Source organism: Bubalus kerabau, chromosome X (assembly GCF_029407905.1).
Source record: "Bubalus kerabau isolate K-KA32 ecotype Philippines breed swamp buffalo chromosome X, PCC_UOA_SB_1v2, whole genome shotgun sequence".
Classification (NCBI taxonomy): Eukaryota; Metazoa; Chordata; class Mammalia; order Artiodactyla; family Bovidae; genus Bubalus; species Bubalus kerabau.
In genome coordinates, this window is record NC_073647.1 from 131,404,194 (window position 1) to 131,419,996 (window position 15,803).

The window sequence follows — 15,803 nt, forward strand, 5'->3', positions numbered from 1 at the left end:
CAAACAGGTGACCTTTAATGAAAGTCAAAAGCTTCCACACAGCAAAAGAAACCAAAAACAAAAAGACAGCTCACAGAATGAGAGGAAATATTTGCAAACAAAGCAAACAACAGCGCAATAATCTCCAAAATATATAAATAGCTCATACACCTCTGTGTAAAATAAACAATCCCGTAAAAAGTAGGCAGAGTGTATAAACAAACATTCCTTCAAAGAAGACATACAGATGACCGAAAAGCATATGAAAAGATGCTCAACATCACTAATTATCAGAAACATGCAAATGAAAAGTACAATGAGGTATCACCTCACACCAGCCAGAATGGTCATCATCCCCAAATCTGCAAACAACAAATGATGCAGTGTGGAAAAAAGGGAACACTGTTGCACTCTCGGTGGGAATGCAAATTGACACAGTCACTATGGAGAACATTATGGAGATTTCTTGAAAAACGAAAAATAGAGTTACCATATGATTTACCAATCCCACTCCTAGTACATATCCAGAGAAAACCATGATTCATAAATATACATGCACTCCCATCCTCATTGCAGCACTATTTACCTTAGCGAAGATAACAGTTCAGTTCAGTTGCTCAGTCGTGTCCGACTCTTTTCGACCCCATGAATCACAGGGAAGATATGGAAGTAACCTAAATGTCTCTCAACAGAGGAATGAATAAAGCAAATGTCGTACATATATACAATAGAATATTATTCATCCATAAAAAATTAATTAATGACATGTGCAGCAACATGGATGGACCTAGGGAATGTCATACTAAGTAAAGTAAGACAGAGAAAGACAAATATCATATGTTATCACTCGTAAGTGGGACCTAATTTTTAAAAAATGACACAAATGAACTTGCTTCCCTGGTGGCTCAGCTGGTAAAGAATCTACCTGCAATGTGGGAGACCTGGCTTTGATCCCGGGGTTGGGAAGACCCCCTAGAGAAGGGAATGGCTACCCACTCCAGTATCCTGGTCTGGAGAATTCCATGGACTGTATAGGCCATGGGGTCACAAAGAGTCGGATAAGACAGCAAGTTTCATTTCACTTCACAAATAAACTCATTTACAAAATACAAACCGACTTATGGATATCGAAAACAAGCTTATGATTACCACTGGAGAAATGTTGGGGGAGGGATACTTTAGGAGCCTGAGATAAACATACACGACTGTTGTGTCTGACTCTTCGTGACTCCATGGACTGTAGTCCACCAGGACCCTCCATCCATGGAATTTTCCAGGTCAGAATACTGGAGTGAGTTTCGATTTCCTGCTCTAGGGGATCTTCCTGACCCAGGCACTGAACCCACTTCTCTTGTGTCTCCTGCATTGGCAGGTGATTCTTTACCACTGTGCTACTTGGGAAGCCCACATCTACAACTAATATATATAATAGCAATAACCCAAAAGCGCCTACTGTATAACACGGGGAACTCTACTCAATAATCTGTAGTAATCTGTATGACAAAAGAATCGGAAAATGAGTGAATATGTGTATGTATAACTGAATCACTCTGTTATACACCTGAAACTAACACAACATTTTAAATTAATTATACTCAATAAAACACAATAGAAAAATAATACTACCATAATATCCAGTAATCTGACTCCTGAGCAAATATCCTGAGAAAATCATAATTCAAAAATGGAACAATCACCCCAATGTAAACTGCAGCAATATTTACAATACCCAAGACATGGGAGAAAACTAAATGTCCATCAACAGAGGAGTAGATAAACACGTGGTCCAGAGATACAAAGGAATATTACTTAGCCATAGGAAAGAATGCCATTTGCAGCAACATGGATGGACCTAGGGACTGTCATACTAAGTGAAGTAAGTCAAAGACAAATATATCCTTCAGATGTGGAATCTAATTTTAAAAACTGATAAAATGAACTTAATACAAAACAGAAAACTTACCGATCCTGAAAACGAACTTATGGGTACTAAAGGGGAAATGTAGTGAGGGAGGGATAAATCAGGAGCTTGGGATCAACATACATACACACCTATATATAAAATATATAACCAATAAGGACCTCCTACATAGCACAGGGAACTCTAATCAATATTCTGGGATAACCTATATGAGAAAAGAAACTGAAAATGAATATATATATATATATATATATGTGTATGTGTGTGTGTGTGTGTGTATGTCTGTAACAGCATTACTTTGCTATATTCCTAAAACTAACAAAACATTGTAAAATTATACACCAATAAATTAAAAAAAATAGACTACCTGGGCATATATCAGAAGAAAACCATAATTTGAATAGGAACAAGCACTCTCATGTTCCCTGCAGCACTGTTTACAAGAGCCAAGACATGGAAACAACCTAAAGGTACATCAACAGATGAAAAAGATGTGATACATAAATACATTGGAAGAATACTCAGCCATAAAAAAGAATGAAAGAATGCCATTTTCAGCAACATGGATGGACCTAGAGATTGTCTGAGTAAGTCAAAGACAAATACCGTAGTATATTGCTCATAGGTAAATCTAATTTTTAAAAATGACACAAATGGACTTATTTACAAAACAGAAACAGACTCGCAAAATTTGAAACAGATTTATGGTTAACAAAGGAGAACTTTGTGGGCAAGGATACATTAGAAGCTTGAGATGAACATACACATACAACCAATATAGAAAATAGATAACTGAACAGGATCCTATACTCAATATTCTATAATAGCCTATATGGGAAAAGAATCTGGAAAAGATTGAATATATGTGTAATTGAATCAATTTACTGTACACCTGAAACTAACACAAGATTGTAAATCAACATATCTCCAATAATTTTTTTTAAAGAATATTCATCTGTAACAATACTTCTGTGCTGTCACCTTAGGCAAAGGGGAAAACCCCCATCACCTCCATAAAGCAAGGTTTCCAGTCCAGGAGCAAGGTGTTTTATCTCCCGATTCAGAGGACCCTCATTAATTACAGCTTGAATAAAGTCTCGCCACATTCATCCCATAGCCAACTCCTGTTAGCCAATCCCAGTACATAAAACAGTCAGACGCAGACAAACATAAGCAATTAAATCCAAAGGCCTGGAACCTTAAGCCAGTGTTCAGATCTCGAACTCAATCATTTGAGCACCTCAATAGCTCTAACCTCTGACATTGTCCTCTTGGGGGGGGGGTGGTTTAACCCACGACTGTAGCCTTAGGATTCTAATCAGACAGAAGAAACTCTCCTAGGTGGGACTCTAACCCACAGTGGTGGTGGTGTTCTTCAATCAGTTCGTCACATCTCAGTCTGTGCAACCCAATGGACTGCAGCATACCAGGCTTCCCTGTCCTTCACTTTCTCCTCGGGTTTGCTCAAACTCATGCCCATTGAGTCAGTGATGCCATCCAACCATCTCATCCTCTCTAATACACAGTCCTGATGAGATTATTAGACTACAGGCACTTTCTAACTTCATATAGCACATTTAGTTACAGGCATATTTTAAGGAGTTTACTCACCCCAAAGATGTCTGATCCAGGAGCTGTTTCCTTCCTTAAAAGTAAAAGGAGCCCTAGAAGCCAGAGGAGCCCAGAGTGCCATGGCTAGGAAACAGGAATCTGAGAGCTAACTCTCTAGACAAACTCAGTATATGTGGCCACTCAGGGTTGGTGTTGAGGGCCCACCAGGGGCTACAGTGCATCAAGCAGATGGTCACAAGTCCTAAACCTCAACAAGGCTGCCCAAACTCACGGAACATGGGCTCACTGCCTGATGCTCAGAGAAGTCAACACTTATGGCAAGAGCTTTAGAGAAAAGAGCTTTACTGCAAGGCCAACCAATGCAGGAGGCAAGGTATCAAATCTCTCTTCAATCCAGGAGCCTGGGTGCAATCTAAGGGGTCATGGGAATTTCTAACTTGAAAGCTAATTGGCTAGTCTTCAATTAGTCTGTTTCAGCTACTCAGGTTACAGGAAGCCAGGTTTTCCTCATTGAAGGACTTCTCACTTTGTAAATGGCCCAGGGCAATATTTCTCTTCTCTGAATTTTACAGACTGAAGAGCTTGGCTCCGGGATCATCCTGAGGTCATGTGTTCCTTCTTGGACACATGCAGTTCTTTATCTGTAAAATGACTCAAGGTGTGATTAATCAACAATCTATTTGAAAAGGTCGAACCAGTTTAAGCTGGTCAATTGTTTCACATGCTGTTTCACTAGCCCCCTGAACTCCAGCACATTACCCAAACTCCAAGACAAAGAAAATCACAGTGAATTAAAATGTTGCCTAGCAAGGACAATCATGTAACATTGACACCAGAGGATATGACATAGAATGTGCTTGAGGTAGAATCTTTCCACATTGGAAACAACTCAGAGTTCTTAGAAATTTTGTCATTGATCAGTATCTTCCCTCCCAGATACCCGTTCATCTAAATAATGAATATTTCCAAGTATTTAAGTACCAACAAAAAATCTAGAACTTGCCTAGAATTTGCCCAATTACACACAAGATAAAATAATCGAGTAGGTCCTTAAGGAGAGGTCTCTGGCTCCCTCAACCCAGGGTAAAGTTCACCAGTCCAGGAGACTGGATTCTCTGAGGCCCTCCATCTGAGGATCTGGCCGTGCTCACCACTCCCACTGTCTCTCTAGCCCACCAGGCAACTTCACTTGAAATGACCTCTCACTGAAGGCTCTGCTTTTAACTAAGGCTCCAAAGCGAGAGAGTGTATTAAAAAATGGAGATATCAGTTTGCCAACAAAGGTCCCTGTAGTCAAATCTATGGTTTTCCCAGTAGTCATGTATGGATGTGAGAGTCGGACCATAAAGAAGACTGAGTGCTGAAGAACTGATGCTTTCAAACTGTGATCTTGGAGAAGACTCTTGAGAGTCTCTTGGATAGAAAGGAAATCAACCCTGAATATTTATTGGAAGGACTGATGCTGAATCTGACACCAATACTTTGGCCACCTGATGCAAAGAGCCGACTCATTGGAAAAGACCCTGACGCTAGGAATGAAAGATTGAGGGCCGGAAGAGAAGGGGCAGCAGAAAGCGAGATGGTTGGATCGCATCACTGACTCAATGGACGTGAGTTTGAGAAAACTCTTGGAGACAGTGAAGGGCAGGGAGGCCTTGTGAGCTGCAGTCCATGGGATCTCTAAGAATCAAACACAACTGAGTGACTGAGGACGCACACACACACACACATACACAACACTCCATGATATGTATATATCATATATCTATCCATTGATACATCAATGGACATTTAGGCTGCTTCCCTGTATCGGTTATTGTGAATAATGCTGCAACAAATACAGGAATGAAAATATCTCTTGGAGAGTCTAATTTTAATTTTTTTGGATTAAAACCCAGAAGTGGGCTTGCTGAATCATATGGTAATTCAATTTTTAATTTTGTGAGGAACCTCAATACAGTTTTCCACAATGGTTGCACCCATGGACATTCTCACTAACATTATAAAAGAGTTCTCTAAATGCTTGCACTTAATCATCTTACTCTGTCCTGGAGAGGGAGCAAGACAATCAACTTTTCAAATGATTGTTGTGGTAAAACCACTTAACATCAGATCTACTCACTTAAATATTTAAGCACACAATACAGTAATGTTAAATATAGGCACAATGTTACCCAGCAGATCTCTGGAATTGCTTCATCTTGCATAACTGAAACGTTATACCAAGTGAAAAGCAACTGCACATGCAGTCACCATGTGCATCTTGGAGCCCCCCAAAATGAAGTCTCTCACCGTTTCCCTTGTTTTTCCATCTATTTGCCATGAAGTGATAGGACCAGATGCCATTTTCTTTGTTTTTTGAATGTTGAGTTTTAAGCCAGCTTTTTCTCTTCTCTTTCACTTTCATCGAGGCTCTTTAGTTCTTCTTTGCTTTCTGCCATAAGGATGGTATCATCTGCGAATCTGAGGTTATTGATATTTCTCCCTGCAATCTTGATTCCAGCTTGTGCTTCATCCAGCCAAGCATTTTGCAAGACGTACTCTGCATATAAGTTAAATCAGCAGGGTGACAATATACAACCTTGATGTATTCCTTTCTTTCTAGTTGAGGTAGCTATAAGTATTAGCTATTGTATTCTTACAATAATGTAAGCTAGAGAAAACAAAATGTTATTAAGAAAATCATAAGAGAAAATATATTCACAGGACTGTATTTATCAATATTGTAAGTTTATAGCATGCATTTGCAAGAACTGTCTGCCTTATTGACAATATTATGTATATTGTCATATATATATTGCCTTATATGACAAAAAGACTATAGATGCAAAACACTAAATATCAACAATGAATAAATAATGTGAAAAGCAATTCATAGTTACAAGGATAATGATTCAAGCATCTATAATGAAGAAGCAGCAATATGATTGCTTTATAGTAGCCTAGTGTAACTGATAGGATTGCTTCATGGAAGCAAAGCATATATAGTAATGAATGGATCACTAAAAATTTTTATATCCTACACTATTTCAGTCATATTTATAATAAAGTACTGAAAACATTGTTACTTTAAGAGAAAACACTTACCTGTGATGACAGGCTGATGTGCCGTTTATCCATTCACAAAAGAGAGATGGGACAGTGTATAGTAATAGAATTCTATCACACCACATTTGAGTGATGGGATATTTGTCTTTGTCTGACTTCACTTAAGGAGAAGGCGATGGCACCCAACTCCAGTACTCTTGCCTGGAAAATCCCATGGACGGAGAAGCCTGGTAGGCTGCAGTCCATGGGGTTGCTAAGGGTCGGACATGACTGAGCGACTTCACTTTCACTTTTCACTTTAATGCATTAGAGAAGGAAATGGCAACCCACTCCAGTGTTCTTGCCTGGAGAATCCCAGGGATTGGGGAGCCTGGTGGGCTGCCGTCTATGGGGTCACAGAGAGTCGGACATGACTGAAGCGACTTAGCAGCAGCAGCAGACTTCACTTAATATGAAAATTTCAAAGATGTCCATTTTCTCCACTTTTACTCAACATGATTTCAGAGTCCTAGCCGTGGCAATCAGAGAACAGAAGAACTAAAAGGAATCCAAGTTGGAAAAGAAGTGAAACTGGCACTGTTTGCAGATGACATGATACTAGACATAGAAAAGCGTCATGTTGCTGTGAGAAAACTACTGGAGCTCATCAATGAATTGGTCAAGTTGCAGGATACAAAATTAATACCCAGTGATTTTCTTAATGACATATGGGAAAGCACCTGTTGCCTCTTGTTTGCAAAAGCTGCTTCCTCTATTATTTAGATATTTTGAAGTCAAACCTCTTTCTGAAATTATCACATCATCCTTTGCTGGCCTTAAATTTTCCAGCTTTAGATCCTTCACCCACTTTTGCTTTAGGTTGTCATAATGACTTTGCTTTTTCCTCAATCATGTTCGAGTCTATAGATATGCCTTGCTTATAGCAATCCTGCACCCACATACAAGCTATATTTTCAATACAAGATAAAAACTTATTTCACAAAAAGCACAAGTTTTTCACACCTGCTGGTGTAGCTGCAGTGATGGCTTCATAAAGTCCCTTTTCTTTTTCTTACAGTAGTCCTTATGCTGGATTCATTCATCTTGAAATGGTGGCAACCATGACTGCAGATCCAAATCAGTATACAAGGAGCAACTCAACTTTTTTGTATAATGTCATGACTTTCTCTGCTTCGTGAGAGCACTTCCAGCACCACTAGGGGCACTTCACCTGAGTCCTATTGTGTTACTCACAGTTTACAGTATCGTACTAAACAGAGTAAGAAATAGCTGTGAACCACTGGTGATCACATTTGCTGAGATAACAGTTTAGTATAGAAACTGTTCATCATAGATGAATAGTGCTATTCATGATCCATAAGTGTGTGTGTGTGTGTTTGTGTGTGTGTGTGTGTGTTGTTCTTACCCATTTCAAGTGCAGCTGATCTAAGTTGTATGCTTACCTGTGGTACTGCAATTTCTTAATTGGATTCTGGACCTTCTATAAAGGTTATTTTGCTACTTATATACTCTTAACATCTGGGTTGCTGAGGGGAAACAGGGGCTGGGAATTCCCGTTCCACTGTATTGCAGATGCCACACAGACAAGACCTTTTTTTTTTTTATTTCCCAATATGAACAATTTCACTCACTGTCCATTATCATTGGCAAAAAACTCCCAATTCTTTTGTCCTGTCATCTTGTTCTGAACCACAAAAGGAGATTCAAGGATTTCTGACTCATTATACAAAATATAAAAACCTTTGAACTTATACTGAAATACAGCAACAAATGGGATATACTTTGTTCATAAACACAAATACGGAAGTCAAATTAACTTTCAATTACAAGAAGGGTATTTCAATAGTGCCACAAAGAAAGTCCTAAACAGAAAAAGTTACATCGTCCAGTTACTGAGGTCAAGCAAGAACAAAACAAGACATAAAATGTGTTCCCTTCAGATCCACCTTGGCACTCAATTACTTGGAATACTTACTTCTCTTTTCAACCACAAGATGAAGGATCTTCCCTGGATGTCACTATGTGGGAGGAGCTGGCAGACTTGGTTCTGGAACGTGCCCTGCCCATGGCGGTAGCGCTCTGTCTTTCTCAGCTCTCAAGGCCTCTCTCTACTTCATCCTATGATGGAATTCAGGACCTCCGAGGGCTGACAGCAGCAAGTGGACACTACAGAACCCCAGTGGTTCTGGGTGGCTATTTCTTTCCCTTCTTTTTAAGGGGCTTCACATATATATTTGACAATTCCTACTCTGACCTGAGATTGCCCTCCTTAGACCAAAGGTCTCACGTCCCTGACAACTGTACTGAGACAACAGAGAAAAGAGATGTTCGGCTTGAGAGCTCTGGCTGAAGCCTTCTTACACCTAATATTCTGGGGCGTTGCATTCCTCAGTCCAGTTGCATGGGTGTCTTCCTAAAGGCCCTTGCCCCTTTGATTAAAGCCTTCTTGGGAAATGCCACATCCCTGAAAGGCCCTGAGTACTTTGTGTACTGCGGACCTTGCAGAGAAGGAATCCCCGTCCTAGGAGTGATAAGAGATAGGAAATCCATGGCATAAGTAAGGGAGCCCAGGCAGAGACCTGTGAGGGAAACAAAACGTGGTAACCTGTCCCTTCTCTCCTTCAGCCAGACTTCTCAGGCAACCTCTGTTCTAATAAATAAACTTTATATTTTAGATCTAATAGATATTTTTTATACAAAAGAATGGCTGTGAGATGATGTTTTTGAGTCCCTTACTGATCTTATAAGCATATCTGCAAGTTAAAACGTTCAGATCTTTTGATTTCTGAACCCTCATATGTATGGACAGATGACCCTATTGTCAGCAAAAATACTATCTCTTTTTTCCTCTCTTCATATGTCACATTATTTTGGCGTTATTATTATTATTGCTCTGGCTATGTATTACAATCTAATAGTTGGACCCGAGAGTCCCTCTTCTTAATGCTTCATACATTTCACAGTAATGAGAATAAAAAGGGAATTAAGGGCACAAGGTCAGATCAGGCTTGCAGGAGTGAGAGGGTGAGCTTTAGACTAACTCAAATCAAGGGCCTATGGCCATCCCTGTCACTTAAACAGCCATGGAGAAGTTTGTCACATCATTCAACTCTCTGAGAGCGCCTCGGGCTCTTTAACTGTGAAGGGAGTTTGACAAGCCCTGTCTGGAAGGACTGCTGGCATGTGGTGGTAACTGTAAAGCATCTGCCACAGTGCCTGGCAGGCACCTACCATACCCCTCCCTTCTCAGGACTGGTGGCTATACTTTGCAACGAAGATCTCACCTCCCTTAGGCCTGATATAGGGCTTCCCTGATGGCTCAGCAGGAAAGGATCCGCCTGTGATACAGGAGCTGCAGGAGACGCAGACTCAGTCTCTGGGTCAGGAAGATGCCCTGGAGGAGGAAATGGCAACCCAGCCTAGAATTCTTCCTTGGAATATCCCATGGACAAAGGAGCCTGGCAGGGTACAGTCCATGAAGTCACAAGAGAGTCAGACATGACTTAGCAATTCAACAAGAAGAAGAAGGCATGGTATAAGAAGAAGGCCTGGTATAATAAGTGAGGGAGAGCCTTGCCTGACAGTCTTCCCCTGAGCTTTCTAGAACTGACATCAAAGGGGAGGGCATGACTCTCCTTTGTCCCCTCTATTCAGGGATGAGTATACCCCTCAGTCTCCACTCGGGCTTCACGATTTGACTTCTGGTGGGGCCTGGGGAATCCCTTCCTTCTTGACCTGAGGCCTATCTCCTCACAGTAAGACCGATACCTCCCTGTGAGCCTGGAGGAGGAAGTAAGAGTGGCCTTATCTAGCCACCCCTACCCATAGTCTCACAAGAATGAAAACTGTGGCAAGCTCCTTGGGAATGACAGACAGTTCCTCTCAGGGGCCTAAATCAGGGTCCCAAATTTGACTCTAAGCCAAGCCCAAGACTCCCCCTTCTGTTGACATGGGAACACCACCATCAGACCAAACCCTAACTTTCCTGCTACTCGTCTGTCAGAGCTGAAGGGTCCCTTGGCCTGGTAAATCTGCCTGAGGCCTTCTAGGCTGAGAGTAGGGAACATACTGTGTGGCCATCCTGGTATTTGTGTTCCCACGATCTTTGCTGTCCTGTCTTGGAAATAACCTGGAAATATTCCCCAACTGGAAACATTCCCTGACTTGCCTTAAGCTTCTCCACCCAGGCCACTAGTTTCCTGATCCCTGAGGAAGAAGAGTTTGCCTCATAGGCCCACCACAGGCCATGGCCTTCTGAAGTTAACAGGAGTGGAAGGAATATGTTCTGCCCCCACTGTGTTTGAGGCGAGGGGTCTTTTCAAGAATTCAGGGTCCTTACCTTGACTTCTGGCACAACGTGGAAATCATCCTTCTGCTGAGCTTCGGCTGCTCCCTTTGATCAGGATGAGGTTTCTTACCTCCATGTGATCCTCTGGGAGGAAGTGAGTAGGACTCACCATGTCACCAGGCCTAAGTGGCACAGTGAAGGGAGTTTGACAAGCCTGAAGAATAAGTGAGGCTATGCTAAGGCTAATAGGCTAAGCCCACCAGTTCTGAATTCCTCTCTGTCTGAGATCAGAAGGGAGTGCTGTCCCAGTGACCACCATCCCCCATATTCTTGGGTCTTGTTCTCCTCAATCCTCCTACCTGGGGCCCTCATCTTGCTTTCTGTGTCTTGGATTAAAGGCCTTTGGGGAAATTCCACGTCTCTACAAACTCTGAGCTATGTTTGCTCTGCAGTGCTACAGAGAATGGGTCCCTGTCCCAGGAGTGACGGGAGGTGGAGAAGCTATAGTCTAAGGCGGGAGTCCCAGGACCGGTGGCAGTCCTTTAGGGAGAAAAAAGTAGGTCAATCTATCTCATCAGCCAGGTGAAGATTCTCATGTCATTTCTGTTCTGATAGGTTTACTTTCCACAGGGAAGAGACTGTAAGGATGATATGGAGACTCCTTGCTCTTCAGAGGTTATTTAACATGGCCAATGTACATGCTTGTACTGTCCCTGAATATTGTTTCTTTCACTTATCTATGAGTAATGAATAAGGGATATATATCGTTGGTTAAGTATATCTGGTATTCTTACTGCTCTGGCTACACATTTTGATCCAGTAGCTTGAGCATGAGGGCATTCTTTTCTATCACCTAGGACAAATTTTGGAGTACTGAGAAAAGCACTGAAATAAAAGATACAGGATGGGGACTTTCCTGGTGATCCAATGGCTAGGACTCCAGGCTCCCAATGCAGGGGGCCCAGGTTCGATCCCTGGTCAGGGAACTAGACCACACGTGCAGCAACTAAGATCCAGCACAGCCAAATAAATAAATAAATAATAAATAAATAAGGAAAAGGAAATGTCAAATGTTAAAAGGACTTGTTGAAGAAAAAAGACAAGGGTATGTCTCAGGTTGGGAGGACAACAGTATGAGTCCTAAAGTAGTGTAGCTGCTACTGCTAAGTCGCTTCAAGTCGTGTCTGACTATGTGCGACCCCACAGACGGCAGCCCACCAGGCTCCCCTGTCCCTGGGATTTTCCAGGCAAGAACACTGGAGTGGGTAAAGTAGTGTAGAGCAGGAGTCTATTGCCAGCTGTCATTTACCAGCCTTATGCATTTCAGCACAAAACCAAACCCTAACTCTATGAGCCTTGGGCTCTCCCCTGTGAAGTAAGTTTGATAAGCCCTTTCTTGTCAGATTGGTGGAATCTAAGTATTTATGGAAAGCTTCTGTCACATCACCTGTTCTACTGAGAAATTAGGAGCATACCAGGATGCGAAGGCACTGCACTTGGTATCATTGACATTAGCCCCAAACTCCCACGTTCTTTTATATATCTATAGCTATCATGGAAGCACTCCATATTAGTTTACAAAGATCATGCTCGTTATTTTTTATAGCTGTATAGTACTCCACCCTGTGGATATATATCATGTTCCATCAGTTAACATGTTCATGGATATGTAACTATTTTCATAGGGTTGTGGATGTCTCTTCAGGGTTCCTTTCTGAAAACTCTAATTATTGGCTCAAATGTAAAAGCATATTTAGTTTTCTGATAATACCAAGTTGTGTTTAGGCTCTAATCTTATTCTTTGACATGTTGCTGTCAAAGAATGAGATTAGTACATTGTCTAATACTATATACAAAAATAAACTGAAAATGGATTAGAGACCTAAATATGAGTGGAAACTATAAAACTCTTAGAAGGCACTATGAGTGGGACATTCTTTGATATAATTCATAATAATATTTTTTTTGATCTGTCTCCTAAAGCTAGGAAAATAAAAGCAAAAATAAATAAATGAGATGTATTTAAAGGTAAAAACTTTTGCACAGCAAAGGAAACCATCAGCAAAATGAAAAGACAACCTACTATATGGGGAAAAATATTTGCCAATAATATAACCAATAAGGGGTTAATATCCAAAATATATGAACAGCTTATATAACTCAACAGTTTAAAAAAAGATTAAAAAAAATGGGCAGAAGACTTAAATACACATTTTTCCAAAGAAGACATACAAATGGCCGAGAGGCACATGAAAAGATGTTCAACATCGTTAATCATCATATGAATGCAAATTTAAACCACAATGAGGTATTATCTTATACCTATCAGAAGGGCTATGATCCTAAAGGAACAGAAGTAACAAATGTTGGTGAGCATGTGGACATGATCTATACACTGTTGGTGGGAATGTCAATTGGTGCAGCCACCATGGATAACAGTAAGGAGGGTCCTCAAAATCTAAAAAGAGAACTACCAAATGACCCAGCAATCCCACTCCTGGGTGTATATCTGAAAAAAAAAAAAGAACCCACTAATTTGGATGGTCTCCGTCAGGTACTCGATGCTTGTCTGAGTCTAAGGGTTTCCACTGCTCGTCTCCCCTTCCCCTCCAGCCTCATCTACTCTCTTCCAGTGACCCCACCCCAGTCCAACCTCCCTGTTTATTAAGAAGGCACCTTTGTCTGGCAGAGCCAGTGTGAGATGAAGAGGTAGTCCTTCTCAGCCACCAGATAATCAGGAGTTTTGGCCGGACCTTCACACACTGATAGTGAGGAGTCAGACAAAAAGCACAGACTGTGGTGCTGAAATGGATTAATAAGGAACTTAGTGAGGTGGCCAGGGACCCTCCAGCACAATATTCTACAGGTCCAGTTGGGGATGATACATTTCATTGGGAAACCACAATTACGAAAAAGAATGGCAGCCCATATTGAGGCAGTGTATTCTCTGCGACAATTCATTTCCCTAAAGACTACCCGTTCACGCTACCTAAGGGTGCATTTGCAACAGAATTTATCATCCGGACATGAACACTAATGGCAGCACTAGGTTCACTACTCTAAGATCACTGTGGTCTCTTGCTTTCATGATTTCTACAGTTCTGGTATCCATTTGTTCCCTGCTATGTGTTCCGAACCCCAATGACCCTCTCCCCAGTGCCAGAGGTTGCACAGATCTATAAAACAGACAGAGATAAGTACAACAGAATTTTTCAGGAATGGACTCAGAAGTATGCCATGTAATGCTAACTTAAAGTCAGAATAACCTGCATTAAAGCTTGAATAAACTTTAAATTACTGTTTAAAATGAAAACAAAATTCACTAATTCAAAAATTTCATGCACTCCAATGTTCATAGCAGCATTACTGACATTTGCCAAGGTACAAAAGTAATCTATATGTATACAACCTACACACACACACACACACACACACGTCTGCAAGCATAATGGAATATTAGTCATTAAAAAGAATGAACTTTTGCAGTTTTTCAACAACATGTATGGAGTTGGAGGGTATTATGCTATTAATTAGTAAATAGTTGGACGGTATTAATGAAATAAGTGAGATAGAGGAAGACAAATGCTGTATGATACTACTGACATGGAGAATTTAAAAAATAAAAGACTAGGGGAATGAAGCAGACTCACAGATATAGAGAAGAAGCTAATGGTTACCAGTGGGGAGTGGCAAGCAGGAGGTGAAGGGCAGGGACAGAAGACTAAGAGGTGCAAACTAATATGTATACAATAAGCAACAAGGATATATTGTACAACAAAGGGGATATAGCCAGTATTTTATAATAACTGTAAATGGAACATAACCTTTAAAAACTGTGAAGCACTTTGTTATTCATCTGTAATTTATAAAATATTGTACATCAACTATGAAAATGAAGTGAAAGTATTCGTTGCTCAGTCTTGTCCAACTCTTTTTGACCACATAGACTGTAGCATACCACGCTCCTTTGTCCATGGAATTCTCCAGGCCAGAATACTGGAGTGGGTAACCATTCCCTTCTTCAGGGCATCTTCCTGACCCAGGGATTGAACCCAGGTCTTCTGCCTTTCATGCAGATTCTTTGCCATCTGAGCCACCAGGGAAGCCCACATCAACTATACCTCACTTTAAAAAAATCTATTCTCCCAGGAACTTTCACATATACAATACAGTATTATTAACTATGGGGTTCTCTGGTGGCTCAGCAGTAAAGAATCTTCCTGTTGATGCAGGAGATGAGGGTTTGATTTCTGGGTCGGGAAGATCCCCTGGAGAAGGACATGGCAACTGAATCCAGTATGCTTGCAAGGAAAATTCCATAGACAGAGGAGGCTGGCAAGCTACAATCCATGGGGTTGCAGAGGGTAGGAAACCACTTGGCGACTTAACAACAGCAATGACTAACTAGTCACCATGCTGTACATTATATCCCCAGGACTTGTTTATTTTGTACATGAAAGTTGTGAAAGTTTATGCCGTTTGGCCACTTACACCCATTTCATCCATCCTCCAACCCCCACTCGCAGCAACCACTAATCTATTCTCTGTGAGTTTATTTTTCAAAAATCTTCACATGTAAGTGAGATTATATAGTATTTGTCTTTGTCTGACTTATTTCACTTAGCATAATGCCCTCAAGGTGCAACTGTGTTACTGCAAATGGCCAGATTTCTTTTTTTTCTTTTACTGGCTAAATAATATCCGAGTGAGGATGAGTGTGTGTGTGTGTGTGTGTCTATGTGACATTATCTTTATCCATTCATCCATTAATGGGCAGTTATGTTGTTTTCATAATTTGGTTATGGTAAATAATGTTTCAATGAACATGGGGGGTGCAGATATCTTTTCCAGGTGTTGGCTTCATTTCTTTCAGCTAAATTTCCAGGAGTAGACTTGCCAGATCACATGGTAGTTCTATTTTCAATTTTTTTATGAGCATCTATACTATTTTCCATAGTGGCTGCATCAATTTACATTTTCATAAACCCACATTTT

At 40.8% G+C, this 15,803-nt stretch overlaps 1 long non-coding RNA gene across 2 annotated transcripts; it reads right to left on the reverse strand.

Annotated features, from left to right (window-relative positions):
• Positions 1-306: 306 nt before the first annotated feature.
• On the reverse strand, positions 307-4,135 carry LOC129639226 (uncharacterized). Of its 2 annotated transcripts, none has more exons than XR_008708275.1 (3): positions 3,512-4,135; positions 566-653; positions 307-444 (listed from the first exon to the last, which is right to left on the reverse strand). It is a non-coding gene; the product is annotated as an uncharacterized LOC129639226 (long non-coding RNA). The 2 variants fall into 2 exon arrangements; XR_008708276.1 differs by lacking the exon at positions 3,512-4,135 and adding an exon at positions 2,268-2,365.
• Positions 4,136-15,803: the final 11,668 nt, after the last annotated feature.